Here is a 21407-nt window from a genome sequence, read left to right as displayed (position 1 = left end):
AGTGCATGTGTGTGTTGTGTATTGCAACCCCTTGGTATGTGATATTGATTTAGAGAGCATGTAGTTTTTTAAATTTTCCTTGCAGTGTTTTGGAGAAGAAGAAATGGCAACCAGATCATTTTAATGCACTACTTATGTAGTATTCTTCCATTAAATAAATGTTGTCTTAAAGATTAATGAGCTAATTTTTCCACTACTTTTTTTTTTAAGTTTTGAGAATGTGGTGTACCTGATTCATGTGATCAAAAACACATACTTTGTGGTATTCAGGTTGAGTGGGAGAAGGTTGTGCTAGGTAGGTGGTTCTTCACTGGGTGTTTGTGACATTTGTTGGAACTGCTTATCACCGGAACCTCCAAAATTTACATGTATTTGTTATTTCCCTTTGAAAGCAAATTTTTATTTCCCATAAAAAGACGAGTTTTTGTAAAGGCTTTGTAGGAAAGAATTTATGTCTTTCTTGTGCCTCACACCAGTTTTTGTGGGTGTAACTCCATTGACTCAGCTGAGGTTACTCCTAATTTACATCACTGTAGTCCCCTGGATGATGAGGTCCCTCTACATCTAGTAATTGTAGTGGAAACAGTCGTGCTTGTAAATATGTTTTGTCCTCTGCCTTTGTCCCCGTGTGAAACGGCCTGCTTGCAGGAGGCGAGCGGTCTCGCCTCACTCGTGGCTGCAGGACTTTTACTGGGGACCAATTTATGCAGCTGCTGACTCAGTGGCCCCATGCCAGCATCCCCCCTCTGGGCAAAGCTGACCCCCATGTTTTGCCCACGCTGTGAGCAGCAGCTTCGGGCCCTTTTTTCGGAGCTGGTAATGATGAGAAAATGGGGAACGGGCAGCTCTGACCCTATTGAAATCTCTGACTAGTTTAGTTGCAAGACTGAGGCTGAAGCAACTTACTCCTCATAATGATGCCATTGTGCTCATCCTATCTGATCGGTTCTTGAAATGTTTTAGTAAGTCTATCTTACAACATTATAAGAAGATAATCAGCTGCCTTAGAAGGTCCCCATCTGGAGTATAGAGTTCTTTTACTGAAAGATGTTTTGCCTTTCCGAGATAGCTCTCGCATTTCATCATCTGTTGTGCAGAGATGAAGTGCATATGAAAAGTCAGTGACTCTGAATCCATCTGTTGTTATTATTTTCCACTGATAATTGGCTTGAACAATGAAATGTCTGTGTCTGTAGCCTTTGAAACTGTACACCCTGTTTATTTTCTGGAGGTCTTGCTCCACTCTCAGCACCTCCCCCTCCCCCCCTTTTTTTTGTTTTGTTTTATTTTTGGGGTTTTTTTTGTTTCATTTTTTTCTCAAGCTCATAACTAGTGGAGCTTGCATGAAGATGACATCTTTGACTCTGTGCATCAGTATGTGTCACTCAGCATCTAAAGCTTGCCTGCCAATTTTTGTCAGGGTCCTATGTCTGTTCTGTGTGAGTGTAGAGTAGGCTTACAGCAGGAAGGCTGGCAGATCCAGAGTTCATAGATATCCTACCTGAAATGTAGTATTTATTTCGTTTTCTCTATTAAAATATTAATTTAGAGCCCAGTATCTAATACGTATGGAATTAGATACTACCTGTAATTGTATAATATATTCAGTTGCATCCAGTTTTGCACGATGCAGGGTATTAATATTGGATTCCACTAACAGCAGTTCCATTAGCTTGCTCAACCAGTATGAGATATATATGAGCAGGGAGGCATAACTACCAGCCAGAACTGCCAAAACAGTCATTAGAAGCTCCATTGGGATGGACAAAGGCTTTTACACAGTGATATACTGATTAAATTTTGTTCTATGGTTTATTTGCATCAAGGTTAGATCACTATCATCTGTGTGAACCGTATTATCTGACACCTTATTTGGAAGGTCATTTCAATGCAAAAATGGTGAGTGATACAGGGGCTCTAAAATTTCTTGCAGGATTCTTTCGTGGAGGATTTTTATCCTGTTAGGCTTGACTAGCTCGTGTTAGCAATTTTATTGTGCTTTAACGTGGTGAGTTTATCCAAGGAAAAGTAAAAACTCCCTCCATACTGTACGAGTGCTCAGTGGAACTGAACACACTCGATCCGCATTAAAACTGTGAGTTATATCCAGTATCCTTTGAAATAATCTGTGGCACATGCTTGAGAATCCAGTAAATATGTGTTGCATCTTTTAAAGCCCGAATCTTCCTGTGTCTGCCTTCGTGTAAGTGCTCTTTCAGAATGAAATTCCGGTGCCGGACGCAGTCGTGTCGTCCATGTTACGCTGTAGTCTGGAGCACAAGAGAGTAAGGCAGCGGAGTATAATCATATTTGTGTTTCAATGGCAATCATTTAATACTGCAAGTTATTAAAAAATAATTAAATTACCAAAACCAACATGTAGCTTGGACTTACAATAAGAGGTCAATGTGATTTGACTCCTTAAGTTAGGAAGGGACACCGGTGAATTCCAATTGCTTTAAAATTGTGCTGCTTCATTCTATTTCTGGAATGGGAGGATAAACGAGACTGAAAAATAATTTATTTCTCTAGAAGCAAGAGTAAATCACAGTATGTAATTATGTATATTCGATTATAATAATAAATGCTTAGAGGTGCTTGGTGGTTATCACAGTCTCTAATTTAGTTGTTTTTTGAAGTAAATATAGTTTGGAGGGGTCGTTTTATGAGAGTAATATTTTGAAAATAATGTTTTTAAGGGAAACTTCAGAAATTTCTTCCGTTTCCCCAAATAAACTAGTAAATAGGTGTGTATTACGCAGTGATTCAGAACAGCTAAAATAGGTCTGTGTGTGGAATGTCTTTTATATAGTAAACAAAACAGGGACAGTACAAGCAAATTCAGATTTAATCTGTCAACTCAACCAAAAGTCTGTATTAATTTTAAAACCTCGTTAAGAAAAGACTGGGCCAGGAATGTATTGGATTTCAGTGCAGTTAATGAAAATGAATTTTACAGGTGGTGTTTGGTTGTGTTTCTTCTGCTCTGGTGAGGTGGGTGGCTGAGCCAAAGCGGGCATAGCACACGATTCAGCTCTTTGCCAGAGCAATGCTTAGATTAGAAATGAATGTTTGGCGTTGAGTTGTTGGTGCTGTTGTTATTTACTATTATGTGAGCAAAGCGTTTAACGCTATGATTTGATTTGATTTTGTAGCTCCTATCCCCTTAAACAAGCTGTGTAGCTTGTCAGAGACCAGGACAGGTAGCATGCACAGCAGGCGTCTGATTTGAGCCAGTTACTCATTTGCTGAGTGTTTGTGTTTATGCAAAGGGGCCTCTTCCTGCATATTTAATCTACAGTAAGGCAGTGGCTTTTGTTGTGTTTAGACCACATACCTTCAGTCCTTCCTTACACTGCAGCCAGTGTTGAAGCACAGAAAGGCTGGATAGTCAAAAGTGCTTTAGTGTTTTCAAACTCTCAACTTTCTGCAGTTGGTTGGGAATTACTGTACAGCTCTAAGCCTTTTTCTTCCTCATTAATGGGTAAGTTTGCACTCCGGTAGAATAAGATACTTTTGTTTCTGTTCCATTTTATAAATGCACAAAATGTTTGTTTGTTTGTTTTGTTTTTAATTGTCCAAACCTCCTTAAGCAAACCTGGTCCGCTGAGGGAGTTTGTTGCAGGGAATTAGATCAAGAATACAGGTGTTTCTGGAATATACTTCTGAATAAAGTACTAAATGCCGTATTGCAATAGGCAGGTATTTGCGGGGCGGGGGGGAATGAGTTCGGTGTTATTATTCTTTGTACTAACAAATCCTGTTTTGTAACTATCCTGAAGATAATGCTTCCATTGTTAGCTAAAAGCTTTCAAACAGTGTGCAACGCAGAACTGCAAAAGCAGCAGCAAAAAAAAAAAAAAGGAGGGGAAAAAAAAACCCCACCAACCCTCTGGTCTTTATTGTTTCCTTCGCAAGGGTCCTCACTAGAATGTCTGTGCCGTAATAGGAAGGTTTTTCTTATGTGGAAATTGAATCGTCTCTTCATTGATATTAATAGCACACTAGAGATGTTAGCCATGATGCAGAGTACCAGAACTGTGGAGTAGGAAACCTGATATTGCAGGGGGAAAAAATGACAGTCCTATTGCTCCTCAGTGTGGGAGACATCCCTCCCTGAGAGCAGAGTTTGCATAATGGCATCCTGGCTTAACTATTTACTTATAGGTATTTTAATCCTGGGCTCTTTCTTTTAGTATAGGCATAATTACTGTTGCTCGCTCTTGCACTTATTAACTGCGCAGCTCGGTTTCTGATTCAGTCTGGACAAATTAGTTTTTAAAATGACTTTCGAGAAAATCTGTGCGGTGTGCCTGCACAATGTATGTACTGTATATGTAATGTATGCTGTATTAGGAGAACCTCAGAGTCCAACGAGAGGGAATTGGTATCAAAAATTAAAGAAAAGATGACAAAGGGCATGTCTTCAAAGCAGACGGTTGTAGTACAGACAGCGTTTGGAGAAATGTGGAAAATGTGCAGCGAGGCCAGAAGTAGTAGTTTTGGTTACCAATTAACTATTTCCTTCTTTTGAGTAACTCCTCTCAAACAGAAGAGTGTGCTGTTCCACCACATGTTGGAAAGTGTGAGAATCTGAATAAAATTTCATCAACCTTATTAAAATATGTAGGGACTTTGGTCTTCTTGGGTACAAATCAGCCTACAGACTCAGAGGCATTTATTAACAATAAGACTGCTGAGGGTTTTTAATAACAAAATTACAAATACCATATCTAATTGTAAGTGTATTACTTTTATGCACCAGTTAAAAAAAAAAAAAAAACTTTTTATGAGGAAAAGTACCTCAGTCAAAGCACCTTGTGTGATTAGTGCTATTGTATTCTTAAATTTTGATTGATAGAGATAATAGTTTTCACTTAAAAATACAGACAGGTACTTTAACTTTCCATGACAATAGCTATTTGCATTTCTTTTATCTTTTTGTTTAACATTTGTGGGGGTTGGGACGGATTTGATTATTAACTCTTATTGCACACCGAGGTAAATGCTAAAACAAAGCTTTTGTTAAAGCTTCAAAGGTAAAACAGCAAATATTGTTTTTAGGCTTCAATATTTAAAGGCTGTTAAAGGATACCTCGAAAATATTTTCACATGACCATGACCACGAGTATCACTTGCTCGTCAGGTAAGAGAGAGGAGCCCCGGCCGCCGGCGCTGCCCGCGCTGAGGGGAGGCTGAGGGGAGGCGGGCGGCCGCGGGGGCGGCGGCTGGCGCGGCCTGAGGGCCCCGGCGGAGGGCGGGAGGGCGCCGGGGCCGCGCTGCCGGGGAAGCGGCCCCAGAGCAGCGGGCAGGTCACGGCGGGAGCGGGGAGGGGTGTGGAAACTGGCGGCTGAGGAGAACCGTCAGCCCTGCCCGAGGCCCTCGCCTTGCCAGGCAGAGCTGCCCGAGCGTTGTGGGAGTCCTGGGAAGAAGTAACGGGTCTGGCGTGCTTGGCTCCGCAGAGGGGCCAGGTAGCGATCCCGCAAGCCCCTGCTCCGCGGTGCTCGGGGAAGGGAGATGCCTCTCCTCACTTCTCTGAGGCGAGGTCAAGTTTCGAGAGGAGAGTTGTAGCGCAGACATAAAATGGTTAAGGCTGGCATTGAGGCACGGAGAGTTATTTTAAGAAACGGGGAAGATCTGGCGAGTACAAAACAGGCGGCAGCGTTTGATCTCCTGGCTCTCAGCGTCAGTGAGATGGCCTCTCATCATTTGATTGGGCATTTGACAGGTTTGATACTTTCTGGGAACGTGTTATGGTCTTTACGTCTGATGAATTCAATGAGGGCCAGCTCTGTTATGCAAAGTAATTCGTGTGAGGCAAATAACCAATCCATCATTAAAAGATGCAAGACTTAAAATCGCAGTTCAAATTCTGTATTGGAAGCGAGCTGTTCTTAACTTGTCTGTTAACTGCACCCATATTTCCTATAAGAGCTATTAAAAAGCGGGGGAGGAATGGATTGTGATTAGTTTCGTAGCGTTGGCTTACATCGAGTGATTCTTTTCCAAGGTTACAGTGGACTTGAAAGGTAATATTATTTTGAAAGAGAAAATGTGCTGTGCATAGCTTTGTCCTCGTGCTGTTATTTATTTTTATTTTATTTCTGTTTAGAATAAATAATAAGCACCAGCCAGAGATTCTGAACAGCCTGCTAATGACTGAAAATGAAAATACAGTATGATTTGCTCCCTCCTTCCACCGAGAAGCAGCAAGGTAGCGAGCATTAATATCCCTGTGTTTTGGCCTGTACCAAATCCATTTCCCCCTCTTCAAAGCGAGGTGGAAGAGGTGCACTTAGTCTCTCACAGTTTTACTGTTCACCTGCATTTCACTTTCTGAGGAGGTGATAATGACTCCTGGTATAGAAAATCTGCTGTACTGTGCTTCCTGAGATTTATATATGCTGCATGATAAAAAGTAGCCACTTTGACAATGGTCAGAAAAAATATTTCTCCCTCAGATTATTTAAAATATTTAGTTTAATACATTTTTTTTTAGATTGATGGATGCCTCTTTAAAAATAAAATAGGTACAACAAAACTGAAGAGACAACTTGTGACCATCCTCAGGGCAGTTCTACATTTGCTTCGTGTGTGTTAGTGGAAGTAACCCAAGCGAGAGTACTGGGTGAGCAAAGTAACCTGCATGCAGGATTGGGCCCGCAAGCCTGCCTGGTACCAGATGTTGCTCTTCACGATCAGCGTACATCCTGTATTGTCAGGATTAGCAGAGTACCGAATGAAAAGCATTTTTTTTTTTTTTCTCTTACAAATGTACAGTTGACAAAATCATTGACTGCATCTTTTCCCGCACAGGACAAGAAACTAGTAATTATGAGAATAGTAGGACATATTTCATATTTCAGCCTGTGTGCAGTTGAATGTGACTCAGGGAGTTCTGAAGGGGAAGAAACAGCTGCATTAGATGGTTATGGTTCACTTTATTTAGAAGAAATTACTGCACAGAAGTGCTTATTTTGATGATCAAGTTTTGATATTTTAAAGCTTTCAGGAAGCCTTGTAGTAAATATTTTAATCAGACACATTAAATACATTTCAGCTGATCTTATACAAGAAAAATGAAATCAAATTTCAGAAACCGTTTTTTGTTGTGCTGTCGGCTATGTGTGTTTTCTCTCCCTCTTTTTTCTTTTTTTTTTTTTTTTTAATAAAAGTGTGCTTTCTAGGTAGTGAGGGGGAGATTCCTTTGCTACTTTAGGTTTCCAGTAATGAATTGTAGGCTTCTCAAGGCTGGAACACTGGCAGAAAAATGTACATGCGTAATTCTAAGCAGGGGAGCAGCTCAACTGGTGTTCTACTTTCCTGTGTAAAATTACTCACAGCCAGTTTGTGTGGGATCAAGGCCTCTGTTAATCTATTTTTGGCAATACCCAAAGCTCTTCTCATTTAGATATTAGTAAAAATGTTACTGTTTTAAGTAGCCTTTCATTCTGCTGTGCTCTCTATTTCTGCATATTCTTTATATTGCTGGTTAAATTTGGCTTTGCACTAATCACTTGGAGTTAGGGCTTCATCCTGCAGCCTCCCCGAAATGACCTTCCTGCCCTCAAGGAGGAGACCGCTAAATCAAATAAGTGTTGTGGGATCAAGAGAGTCACAAGGTCCAACCCGACAGCAGGTATAATGGCAAAGACTCTGATCTTTTTGTCTGGTCCCTTGGTACCAGGTAAACAGGCAGGACCTGATCCAGAGCAATAAGGGGGCTTTCTATTTAAATTCAACTGAAAAGGTTATGGCACTGGCTCAGGTCGTGATCTTTTTAAGATTATTACCAGGTGCCTTTCCAAAATCCTGCTGAAAACCACTATTTTCAAAAGTATCTTTGCATCTAAGGATTTCAAAATGTGTTGCAAAAGCGTTTACCCATCTTGCTGGTGGGTAAACTGAGGCACTTGGCGAGCAAACCTCACGTTTTCAGGAATATCTGGTAAAACCTCAGCAGGACACATAGCTTTGCAAGGACCGTTCCCTGTGTGGGATGCCAGCTGAGCCCAGGGGACGGTGTTGTGGGCACTTGGAGACCTTCCCTCCGCTCACGAGGCATCCATTGCTGCTCACAAAGTGGATTTTTGTTTGTGCTTTGGTTTTTATTTTAATCATCTCCTTGGGGGAAAGCATGAGTGTAGTGAAGTGTCTTGCTTTGGTAGGATGGGATTTTTTCTTTGTTTGCTCCACACGCACACTTAAAGTGTTGATGGTACTTTGTGTTTATCTTAAGGACAGCATGATGGAAGGAATGTGTGTTGCCTACATCAGTTCGCTCACCCATATAAACATTTTCAGGAGAGAAGTTTGTATTTGTGTTTCTACATTTTGAGATACTCAACTTTGGACTGTTAATGAGAAATTTTCACAGGTGGGGACAGCTGTCTCTGCTGCTCATTTTAACTTCAGTGGTACGTTACCCGAATTTCTGAAAGCCAGGTAGCATATAGCAAGACTTAGATAACCAGAAATGAAAGCAAGCTGGATTTCAATCAGGGAGTAATTTGTGAGAAGAGCTGCAGTCCTCCTCAGCCCTCTGCTTGTGTTGCCCTTGGTAGACCACGTTGGACTCCCACCAGCTAACGGTGGGCCAGTGTTACTGGGTTTCCTTGGAGCATGTTCAGTTCATATATGACAAATGTGCTTAGAAATCGTTACCTGACTTTTGCAGCACTGCCGAAAGAGATATTGTATGCACATTTTATGCAAAGATGTAATTTTCAGCAGTTTCCTTAAAAAGTACATTTTAAGATGGTTCATTTGCTATCGTGAAGACTCAGGGTAGAAATGAAGTCTGCTTGCAAAATACTGCCAAAATAAGGATCTGACTGCCAAATACCCAGAAAATTTATAAAACAGATAAATATGAAAAGAGGTTTAAAGTGTCAAATCCAAGATAACCCCTGCAGCAAAGCAGGATAAAAGCCTTTATTGTTGCTAATCTAAGAGCACATCGTATGTCAAAGGTCATGTATTTTACATAAAAGATGTATTGTTTTACATACTCTCAGGAAGGTGAGACCTGACCTATTATGATGGAGTAGTGTTATGTCCTTTACAGTGCACAATCAGGAATGTCTTACAGACGTACCCCAGCAAAGTACATAGGGCTTCCTATACAGCAAACATGTACAAATTTTGGCCCCTGATCTTCCGGTACCGCATTACAAGAACTGTGAAAAGCTTCTCACTCAAAACATAAAAAATAAACATAAAATAAAATGCCAGTGAGCAACATATAAAACCAATATTCATTTCCCCTCAAGGTAACCTTTTTTTTTTTTTTTTTCCCCTGGCTAAAAATAATTGGGTTTCAATGGTAAAGAAGTAATGCCTCATTCTCATTGTGAAAAAATTTTTCCTTTCAAAATAAATGGCAAATGAGTACATTTTCTCTTGAAAGAACTTAATGAAGATTCTGATTTTTCCCAGAGGTTGGTATTTTACTGCTTTAGTAAAAAGCTTCACCTACTGATGTAAATAGCATAACTTACCATTTGATGAGTTTCACAAACACCCCCAAAACGCCACATCACTGTGTGAATTTTATGAAATGGAGTTTCACGTAGCTCTTACACATCCACATGTCACTGACTTTCCGTTTCGTATGATGTCATCTGTGTCACCAAAGTATTGCATATTTCTTTCTGTCTTTATTATATATTATTCTGCACCCCTGCAGCAGAAGATCAACATTTCAGTGAAAATATGTTACAATTTTACTCTATTAAGGTATTTGGTCAATTGATGTGGAATTAATTCTGAATGCTGTTAGTGGTTTGAGTTAGTAACTTGATCTAAATTAATAAACAAATGTTTTTCTTTTCTCTTGTACCATATGTTGATCCCAATTACATGAACAGAAAGTGGCAGATTGTCATGTTTCTTAAAAGATTACATACTCTTTTGCATAAGAGAGAGTACACAAGATGCAGTAATATACAGGGTAAAAAAAACCTACACGTGCTGTTTTCTCCCTCCTACTTTTTATAAAGATACACTTTAATTATTTCTCTTTTTAATACCCACTGCTCTTACCACCTTGGCATACTTGGTGTGCTCTTAGTAATGCTTTAACGAGAAGATATCCCAAGACAGTAAACAACTTTTTGAATTAGGAAGATGCAGCTAGTTTAAAAATCTCATCTAGGACTGTGTCTCTATGGAAAAGGATGAGAAAAAAGAAAGGATCCAGAAGCTAAAATAGCAGTGGTTACAAATGGTCTTAAAATGCCTTAAGTGAGGAGAACCCATTCAGACAATAGTCAGATTTCTGAAACAAAGGATTGAACTCATCTATTATTCAAACTGAAAATAGATTGATAGACATCAAGATTAAGAAAGTTTATGCTAGAGAACAAAGATGTCTCATCTCCATGGGGTTTTTTTAATTTTTTTTTTTCTCCCAAAGACCAAGTTGTTCGTGCTGAACTGAAGAGCCTCACACTGGCTGGTACTGATAAGCAGCAGTCCTGTGACTTGATTGTTTTTATTAACTCTCTCTGAAAGTCATTCACCATTAAACATGATTAGATTCATTTGTTGCTTTATTTATGTTTGTACTTGCAAACGTGGTGCCAATGAAAATGCTTTGGGTGTTGTTGCCGGTACTGACCCAGCAGTCACGCATGTTACCTTCTTTCTCTGCAGGGTAAGAAGAGTGACCTTTTTGGGTGGCTGTAACTGAAGATTGCTTTACAGGAGCAACTGAAGAAGGTAAATACAAATACTGTTTTTCACACAGTTTCTGAAGCATGTCTGCAGGAAGGATCTGATCCTGCAAACCCCGGGAGCATGCCTTTGTTGCACAAGTAAAGGCTCTTCTGGTAACTTTGATAAAGATTGCAGCATTGGGCTTGGAGCTAAGCTTTTGGAGCTACCACTGTGCCTTAAACCTGTGTTTTGCCTGAGAAGCCAATGGTTTAGATGTCCAGTTGCATTTTAGGAACAAGGCCACAAAGATGCACTTTTTGGCTTTCAGCCATGTTCTGAGAAGGCTCTTTGGTAACTGGACAGAGCCTGTGTACGAATGAGAAGATCCTGCTCTGGCTGCTTTTGGTGGCCACATGGCCAGGTCCATGACCCAGCATCTATGGGTGCTGGGCTGGGAGCTGCAGTGGCACAGCCCCATGCAGGGTCCTGTTACCAGGGCAAATCCCTGGGGAATGATCCAGTCAGCTTCAGCGCTGCTTCGTCCCAGGCTGAGATGTTCCTGGGTTTACAGCAGCGCGTCGAGCAGAGCAGAATTTAGCTGTTAATTTGATTGCTTATTATCACTGCAAAAATTAAAACACATGCTTTTTAGTCTTTTGGAGTGTAACGGAAAGAAATATCACTCTCTGCAAAATGATTTTTATTTAAAGCAACGTGAAAGTCCCTTGCTTCTAAATTAACTCCTTGCCTCTCTTCTGGTCCAAAGTTTCAAGTTGGAAAGGAATATTAACATCACAAAAGTGGTGATTCACAAAATTAACTTGCAGAAGAGAAGAGTAACGCAGATCAGTGTTTGGTACTGAAGGGTGTCATCTGACTGAGGTTCATATGGCTGCTTTATAATCACCTTCTTTCAGAAATTAATAGTCGGTTAAGCACCATAGCAACAAGCAACACTGATGTAAGCGTTGAGCAGTGGCTGCTGTTCGCTGTGATGTCAGTGCTCGTTAGTGCTGTTCTCTTGACCTTGTTTGAATATAAAATGGTGATTTCATTTTAAACTTAGAATTTTACAGAATGACTAAATGCATCGGAGTGAATTAGAGCTATTTTTATTTTTAATTTTATTAAAATGTACTTCAAGGGGAAAAAAATGTCCCTGTTCTCTTCTGTTTTAAATTAAAATAGATCTGAGGACGATGTGGGGTTTTTTCAGTTCTTTGTTGCCAAAAATATCTATTTAGTGAGGATGAAATTCATGAAGTTCAAGTGAATATTGCAATCCTTGGCCATGTCAATGGTATATGTCAGCTGTATGATATATACCACTTCAAGATTTGAATATTACTGGGTTTTTTATGGTGGAGCCCATGAGGTATTAGGTGCATTTCAGCTGTTGAAGATGAAGCAGATCCTGCAGTTTAAGAAGATGGTGGCTCCTTGCGCTGCAGTGGTGTTCTCCCTTTGAGTTTTTGTGAAGAGAAAAGAATTTAAGTCCCAGGTGCATCAGAGGGCCTCAGAAGGAACGGGATTCATGTGGCGCCATGACTCATGCGTGGTCCTGATGCTGTGTGACCCAGGAAAATTAGGAATTTTGGTTGTGATGAATGCAAAATGCTACCTTTAGATTCACCTGAAGTTTGTAGGCCATGTCTCCGCAAGCAGACATACTTTGTATTGCTAGCATCAGGACACCATGCCTGCCAGACATGCCCTCTGGTGTGCACCCTTCAGCAGTAATCAGTTTGGGTGATTTGTAGAATATATCACTGGAAAAGACCATTAGATTTTTCAGTCTGACCTCATGAGTATTGTATGTTATTGAGTCTTACCCCACACCCATGGGCAGACCTGGTAAGTAGGGTTCAGACAAACTCTGTCTCCTAGAAGCTGATCCAGGCTCAGTGGGAAGACACTGAGGACTGGAGAACCACGGGTCAGCTACAGTGTGTGCAAGCAGGATGCATATTCAAGCATGTGTTTTCAAACTGCACACCAAAATTCATAACTTGATGAAAATTAAGTTGTTCAGTGTGTCCTTTAATGTTAGGACTTGTTTCTGTGAGGAGGTTTGGCTCTGTCCCACTTCTACTGCAGCGAGGGGTGCCGTTTTCAACGAAAAGCTATTTGCTTCAGGATTGGTCCATAATCTTGCAACATAATTCATAAAATAAAGCCATAATGAATGATATGTGGTCCAAGAAACTGGATGTCAAATTTCAACTGGGCGAGAATTGAAACTGCCGAGATAATAAACCATGAGAATAGGAGATAGTAATGGAAGTAGTGATAGAGTCCTAATTAGAGCAGTGCCACTGAAACAGGGAAGGTTAAGGGTTTGGTTGATTGAGTTTGAGCTCAATTGCTTGATAGCTTAATTTCAGGTGAAATCCCATCTTCTGAGTTAGCGGTTAAGCTGCTCAGTGCAGTTACAGAGCAGGACTCTGTACTCCTTGAGGAGCGGCCGCGTGGCCCCGGGCGTCCCAGCACTGCGTGTGAGCCTGGCCTCAGGCAGGCGGAGTGGGATACAGCACAGAGCTGGTAAAATAGATTTTTATACTGCGTGTTTTGTGTGCTTTCTTTTTTTCTCAGAGCTCCAAAGAGCTGTGAACAGAGGTGCAAATAACGGAATAGATACACCAAGGGGCTTTGATGGTTAAACCTTCAGAATTAAGATGTTTACATTCTCCTTTATTTAGCACTGCTAGGCATAATGCCTAATTGTATGCCAGTTTTTCCTCAAAGTAAGAATTTGAATTGAAATGTTTGATTTGGGGAGAAGGGAGGGGAAATGTATTTTTACAGAATTACGGACAATAGTGTTAGTTTTCCAGGAGCAGTCATTTGTTTAAATGTATGTAAAAGCATTTCCAATAATCAAACACCATTCAGTGAGCATTGTAAATCAGGGATAGCTTGCATGCTGAAAAATGGAAAAGTACAAAACATGCTACTAAAGTTGTACATTACTGATAACAAAAGACACATGCAGACTTTTAAGATAGCAAAGCTAGAATCCTTTAGAAAACCTTTAAGAGGAAAAAAATCAACGCAAATTATTTAGCAAAGTTGCGCTTACTTTAAAATTTCAAATCTTAATGCTTGTCAGAGTTAAATGCTGATTAAATATTGATAATAAAACAGGAGCTGCCTGGTGTAACTCGGAACTGAATGAGATGATCAACAGATAAATCTGGCTTTGAGCTTTAACTTTTTCATATATGTATATTGTCTCCTCCCTTCCCTTCAAGCCAGGAGAAAGGTCAGAAGGACTTTTTTTCCTAAGCTCGATACAAAAAATAGATTGTGTAGTTTGCCTATGTGGAAAAAGCTGTTCTGGGACAAAAAAAAAATAATTCCCAGCAGCCCCACCACTTTGTTTCATCAAGAAGAGACATAACTCTCAAACTGGGTTTGCACGTTGCTGTGCTGTGTCTTTGCTGGCCATAGCAGGAGGAGCTCCAGGCAAAAGTCAAAGCCCTGAAACAAACTTTCAGAGAAGTTGCTGTTTATGAAGAGCTCAGCAGTGTGTGCAGTTTCTCCTTAGCACTCTTCCTTGCTAGTGACTTTCCAGAAGATGTGCTGGTGACATCCTTACTCCTGTTTTCTGTACCAGCTGGGTGGCAGCGGTGCTTGCACGTCAGGCAGTGGGAAGTTAGTAGGGTGATGGTTTCCTTACTGAGTTTGGCACCTTGACTTTTCTTGGTTTTGACCTGATGGTCTTAAAGCATACTACAGAGCAGAAATAACCGTCATTCTTAAAAAATGCAGTGTGTGGCTGCTTCTGAATATGGGTCCTGCAACTTGGGTGCATTCATACGAAAGTCTGTAATGGAGCAGACAACCTGGTTCTTGGATGTTTTCTCCAATGTTTTCTCTGCAACAGACCCAAATTACATAGAGCTGTACTGGAAGCATTTTGCATGAGTGCTTGTATCACCCTCAGCAGAAGATAGGCATCTGGGAGACCCGCGTTGATGCCTGCTGCTCACTTGCTGGGGGGGTGGTAGTCATGTAGCTGGAGCAATTAGTGTCTGTCAGGCCACATCTAAGACCTGATTTACTTTCAGATTGTTGGGAGAGGTTGTAATACCTTTAAGTTACTCAAAGGGTACAGCACGGTGCAATGTGTTTCTGTACTCCATAGTAATAGAAATGACAGTATTACCTGTGTGTTCTGGGGAAAACCCTAAAAAGGTTGTGGGGGAGCCTTTGGAAACACAAATGTCTTGAAGACTTTACCTACTTGAATGAAAAGTTGAGTCCAGAGTTGGGTGAAGCTGTGATTTTTCTGAAGCAGTTAGGTCAAGAAGATACAGAAAATAGATTAAGACATTTTGGAATAATTTAAAAAGTATCTGAGCAAATCTCATTAACATGGACCACTAGCATGCTGTATTGAAGACTTCAAAGATCTGTCAGAGGAGTTCTTTCTGTGCTATTGTCTGCCAGCATTAGCAATCTCAAGAGAACATGTTCCTTTTGTTTGCTTTTGGCCCATTTAGCTTTTCTTCTTTTTCTTTTTCTTCTTAATGTTCCTTAATATATTATAAATCTTCAAGTGGGTTGGTAGAAAAATGTTTCTCAACTTCAAGATAGTCAGTAGCAGGTTTTGATCCTCTTATCTGACGCTTTTGGACCAAATCCTTCTCGTCTTCATGAAGACTGCTAAAGCGAGCAAGATTTGGCCAGTATTTTGCATAATCCTGCAGTGTTTCTTCCATTAGCTTAGGTAGATGCTCGATACGATCTTCAGTAAAATGCAAGTGCTGATTTGTATTACTTAACATGCGTTCAAAGTACCATCATCTGTTTCGAATCTGTGAAGAACATGAAGCACGAGGCTGAGTGGTTCATGCACACCTCTAGATTTGGAAATGACTAGCCTAATCTATACCCACAGATCAAACACCACTGCATGTATTGAAAGTGGCGCAACATGTAAAGGTTGTAACTTCAGATTCAGCAGCCATAAAGGGTGCGTTGATGTTCACCAGTTGCTGAAGAGTGCTGTGAGGTCCATTGAACTAAGCTGTCATCAAAGGAGGCCCATCCTTCCTCATCTAATAAGTTTCATGCAAAAATGTCTGTATTGGCAAGTGCCATCATGGAGCTCAGGGCTGCAGCATCCTGTCATGGGCAGGTGTTTGAATTCCTCCTAACCACCCTTCTGCGTACGAGGAAATTTAAGCTATGTGCATCCCAGAAGGGAGATGCGACATCCCGTGCTAGGCACTAATGTGTCTGTGAGGGATTTTTGTTGTTGCTGCAGTGCTGGGCAGTGCTGTTGAAGCTGCTTGGACTCGTTGTCCTGAGCGCTTTGGAAAAGGGTGCTGTAAAAGCTCTGTTCAGAAAGTTGGAGCCTGTGCTTGTGCCATCAGTGGTCCACGAACAGCCTCTCCTCTCTCAGACTGATTGTAGCTTTGCTATGGACTATGTTCAACAGGTCCATCACTGTGTTCATCTTTCAACTTGGCTTAACTACAGATACACCAGGGAAACAGCTCATAATACACCATGCAGTGCAGACTATGCAATTTCCAGCCTGGTTCTTCAAGACCGAGCTGGATAATACATTGGGATTTTATTTTATCATAGCTTGGGCAAGGAAAGAATTGGGAATGGCATGGGTAGGAACAGCATCATTCCTCGTTCCTCCAGGCCCTAGATGTGGGCTGCAGGTCAGATAGCCTGAACTCACGCACCATCTCAAACACAAAAAGTAATGTGATGGAAAGATCCAGTTTTGAGCTTTTCTTCTGAAGCAGACAAGTAACTCTGAATTAAGAGTTTTGCTGAAACTTGCCCTTGTGCAATTTATGCTGCTGGGCCAGTGGGTGCAACGGTGATTGCCGCTTGCTAGTGCAAACAGGCTGATGGGCTTTAATATGCATCACTGCTGTCTGTGAGCATCTCACAGCCGTGCCTGCTTCTTGACACAAGGGCAAGAGCCACTTGTAGATTTGCTTGAAACCTGCCTTTAGAAAATGCGTGTTGCAAAGATGGTGCACTCTCCTGTGTTATAAAATCTGGAGATGTGAGAAAATGACACCAGAAATAGATTCTTATTGCATATTTCATATTTTATTTGGTCATCTCTTAGGTCATTGCCTGTTGCCTTCTACCACACCAGAAGTATATCTTCCAGCATACTTAAGTTATTGTCCTACAGCGGTAGCAACCGTATTTTACAGTGGCAGTGTTACAAGACCAGTGATGTCAGTGGGCATTACAGGAGGCCACCCTTTTTATTTGGTAGCTCATACTAAAGCCAAAGCATTTAAAAAAAAAAAAAAAAAAAAAAAAAAAAGAGAGAGAGAGAAAGAAAGTTAGTTAATTTTTGGCCCTGATTGCCTGCCCATATTTTTCATTGCAACATGTGAAAGCATTTTTCACTGCTGCTAATGGCAGGAACTTCAGACGCCACCTCTGAGATGTTTAATTGCTAAGTGTTTCTCCCCGTGCAATCTGTGAATTTTAATTTGGGGCTCTCCCACCTCTGCTGGCTGTATACTTTTCAGTGTGTTTCAGCATAATACTGCTTAATAGTCAAAAGGGTAATTTCTGGCTCTGAGCTCACTGTTTATTTTTTTAGTAGAGTAGCACAAACATTTGGACATTCGTAACTAAGACTCTGACGTCATTTCCATTGCAAACCATTAATATCAGTAGTTTGTAATACGGCTTTTCAAAATAGATTTTTTGAAATATGATTATCTCTTTCTGTTTTGTTTTAAAGAATAGAACTGTTATTCCATTTAAAAAAAAATACATTTGCATCTTTGGAGTAATAGGTCTACTTTCTTCTCCTGTCATACCCTTTCTGTTATTTTTGATAGCTCCCGTGTTTATCCCTATTAGTTGTAATACAAGTGTTTCATTTAATCCTCTGACATGTTAAGGGTTAGTGGATCCCACTGATGGAAGGAAACGTCTATGGAAGGGCACAGCATTTCCTGCTACTGGGGCACTTCCACCAATGGAACAGTGGTACGCAGTCATGACATTAGTAATTGTCTGTAAAGATCTTAGAAATAGCAAGTGCTACATTTAAAAGCCAACAACATCATAAATCAATAATATAGGCAATGAGACCATTTCCTTTTTTTGGGGGGAGGGCAATTTTTTAACCTCTTTCTAATTGGAAAAATGTCATGCAGTTATTTTTAGTTTGTGTTTGCTTTATCGCTGTCCTCCTCCTCCATTTTATTCCAATGATTGGGAAAGATAATTTTCATTGGGAAAATTTTGCTTTTAAAGCTTTATTGAATGCAAATTGAACATTGTTAAAAATGTTATTATTGGAAAAGAATAGAAAAACTATTTCTGAAAAAGTGCAAATTCTTTTGCATCTTTATTGCTTTTTAAGATCTGATGTCCAGCAAAGAAAAAAGTGTGCTTTTATTGTTTGTTTCCTTGCATTTTAAGGAGGGAGAGATGATTGCTTTTGGTGCTACTTGCTTAGAGCGTTTAAAGCTCTGAGCTCAGTTTTGGAGAACGTTAAAATAAGCCCACAGGAGGTCTTGTAAAAGTTGTAAGAAATTGTAAGCGTGTCTGCTGAGTCAATTATATGAGACAAATTGCCAGGGTAAGGCTGCAAGGTTCCAAACTTGTTATTTACTCTCTGCTATCTTTAAAACAATTCATTTCTGCCTTTGATTTCACAGCAGATAAATATATGTTCTGGAGGGGGAAAAAAGTATTAATTAGACAAATATTATTTAAAACTGGAAGAATTATTTGTATTCATGTATTTAAAAGGAGAATCTGGCCTGTCCTTCTTTTGAAAGTTGAATAACTGGAAGAATATAGTTTAAAAATGCAGGCTTTGGCTTTTTAAAATTTCTCCTCAATGAGACTCAAGTACATGAGGCAATATTTTTTTAGATAAATTGAAGTTTAATATTGAAGTTATTCTTTTAAAAGAAGTTACACATCTTGAATCTGAGAGCGTTCATGACTTTTTCAGTTTATTAACCCTGTCATAACTTTCAGAAAATTATGTGAAGAACAGTGCGAATCCAGCATGTGCATAGTGTATAGTGTGTGCTTGCTAATTCAAAGTTTGTGTAGTTAGCGTGTCGTATGTTCATGATATGCAGACCAGCTGGAGCGTTACTGCTCTGTAAGCTGCCATGGTTAACTCAGTTTGAAATACATCCAGGTCAGCTGTAGAATCTTCTAGATACTTGATAAGGTCAAAAATTCCAGTAAAGTCCTTTTCCTCCTTTCCCAGCACAGTTAGGATAGAAAGCTCAGAGAGGAGCTGAGTGAATAGTTGGGCTTTACTGGCTGTGTTTGAAACTCATGTTAAACTCCTACAGTGAGTCCCAGCCAGGCAGGACAAGGCGGCATTGTGGTGCCATGCATCCTTGTGTCACTTTTACTTCAACACCTCAGGAGCCTGTCTTTGAAATCGCCCTACCAGAAGCTACTGGAGAGGAAGGTATTTAGTTACAAGGGGTCTGAGCACCCTCAGCAAGTTTGAGACCACCATTCAGAAGAAACATCCATTCTTGCTCTCATATCTAAAGCATAGGTGGTGTTGGATTAGTACTAGGCACTTCAGGATCCCCGACCACTGCAGGTGTGGGATGAAAAGTTCCTGTGCGGCACAGTCGTGCCCAGTGATAGCAAACATGGTGGGGACTGTCTGCGGTGTCTTGTGTGTTGCTATGTCAGCAGATTCGGGTTGTCACTGGTCCCACAGGTGTTTAGTGTGGGCCATGAGATTAGGTCTGTCCAACCCGGACATCTGATGGACTGTCGTAGGGGCGCAAACTTTCTGGTCGCTATGTTGCTTGGGAATATTGGCAGTTGGTAGGTTTTTGTTGAGATGTTGGGTTTTTGTAGAATATTAGGAAAAGCTGTTTGCCCCTTAAAGTAAATCTGTGTTTTCCCAGTGCCTTCCCTCTGTTTCCTGCTGTCTTCTCTCAGTGAGCAGTGGCCTGCTGCAGGTACCACCGTATCAGTTGGCTGCATGCAGCCAAGGGAAGCCCTGAGCACTCCTTGTGTGCTCTGCCATCACAAGGCCATGTACGCTCAGTTCCCCGCTTGCATCTCCTCTCCTATGTGTCTCTCTTCCCTCTTTGCAAGAGTAGGGCTGTTATCAACTTTATTATGAGACACCAGGTATCTGCAGAGCGTAGACCCCAGAGAACCTCTTCACGTGGCCAGGGCAGTACCTGGCCTGTCCCAAATCATCTGCTTCCCTGCTGCTGTCATTCCTGAGGCAGCATGTAGTTGGCCAGGCATGGAGCCCCCCCAAGAACAAGTGGGACCTTGCCCATCTGCAGAGGGGATCTGCTCCTAAAAGGAGAAGGAGCATGGCGTTAGGGGTCTTCATCACGCTCAGCCCCAGTGCCTTCACCAAGCGCAGTGGAGGGTGAGCTGCTGGTGATGCGGGAGGAGGTTGTGTGGGAACCTGTGATGTTGGTGGGACAAGAGGTTCTTCCCCCAAGAGGAGGGGGAGAAAGGGGTCCAAACAAGCTTTGTGGACATTTAAGGAGACCTTTTCTTTAAAAACAAGCCTAAAGGAGCTTCCCCAGATTTTGTCCTCTGACATTGCCATCTCGTCTGGTCAGTGCCCATGAAGACCGATCTGTGGCATCATCTGGGTAAGACCTTAGTATATCTCTGCGGGAGAACTAGAGTTTATCATAGTTTTATATTGGGTTTCCCTCAGCATGTAACTGGATGCATTAATAGTGACATGATCCCAGTGTGACCTGGACTTTAATGGGTTTGAACTTGGAACTGTTCAAACATTAAGAAAAAGCCCTCACTCCCTGCATGTATTCAGCAGCTGCTTTTTTATATGCAGAACCTAGAGCTGCAGAGGTTCAATGGCAGTGTATTTTCAACTTTCAGATGAAAAAGACTAAATAACTGCCAGAAAAACTGGGCTATTTCTCTCCTGATGCAGATGTGTGACTGCCAGGACATGCATATATCAAAAAGACAATGTGCCTTGGAGCAGTTTAAAACCTACTGCTTTGTTTTGTTTTCCTCGAGGCAAACAAAATGTCAACCCCTTCAATCTTAGGAGAGGGTTTTTGCTGTTAATGTGTGCTCTGCGCAGAGCCTCAGCCTGCGAGTCAGGATTTGGGGTTCGTTTTCTACCTCTGCAGCTGACTCACTCCGTGGCATGGGTACTGTTTGTTCTGGACACAGCTTTCTTGTTTTTTCTTCACTTTGTACATTGCCAGCTGTGCATGATGTACCATCCAGAATATGGTCTTTATCCTATGTCAAACCTTAACTGTGACATCAAGGCTGTGATTTGATTTTCCCATCTGCAAAGAGAGCCAGATTTGCCCCTCGCCCTCCAGAGGGACATTACAGGTTAGGTTATCTGGCTGCTGCGTGTTGAGGCAGCTCAGAAAGGTACGAGTTGTTCATTTCTTTAAAAAAAACCAAAACAAAACAAAACGAAAAAACAAACAGAAAAAGCCCTCAAAACAACAACAAAACAAACTCTGCAAGGCGTCCTTTTTCTGCAGTTTTGGAAAGTGTGTCCCATTCCTTTCCTGTGCAGCCACATACCTTTACCAAGTTTTTGCTTGAAAGAAATTCCATTTAGAAAGTTATCAGCTTCCTGCAAATGGGTGGGCATAAGGGAAGGCCCAGTACCAGCTTGGTGTGTTTCGCATGGAGCTCTGCCCTAATGATGGAGAAGTCAGTCACCTGCCACCATGGAATGATGATAGAGTGACTGGAGTAAAGATGTCCCTTTGGAGAGCTGTTGA

The 21407-nt window shown here is 41.1% G+C and overlaps 1 protein-coding gene across 14 annotated transcripts in view; it reads left to right on the top strand.

Annotated features, from left to right (window-relative positions):
* FOXP1 (forkhead box P1) overlaps positions 1-21407 on the top strand; it is a 389603-nt gene that overhangs the window by 152556 nt on the left and 215640 nt on the right. For 10 of the 14 annotated variants that reach the window (XM_074879152.1, XM_074879155.1, XM_074879149.1 and 7 more), the window contains exon 3: positions 10657-10722. The gene's annotated coding sequence lies outside the window, so the exon portion shown is untranslated. Of the gene's footprint in view, positions 1-3366; positions 3485-5103; positions 5147-6112; positions 6215-10656; positions 10723-21407 lie in introns of those variants that run through there. The other 4 variants (XM_074879146.1, XM_074879144.1, XM_074879139.1 and 1 more) reach the window with 4 other exon arrangements.

Source organism: Strix uralensis, chromosome 10 (assembly GCF_047716275.1).
Source record: "Strix uralensis isolate ZFMK-TIS-50842 chromosome 10, bStrUra1, whole genome shotgun sequence".
NCBI lineage: Eukaryota > Metazoa > Chordata > Aves > Strigiformes > Strigidae > Strix > Strix uralensis.
The sequence above is the reverse complement of the archived record's forward strand: the minus strand, read 5'-3'. Positions and strand labels throughout refer to the sequence as shown.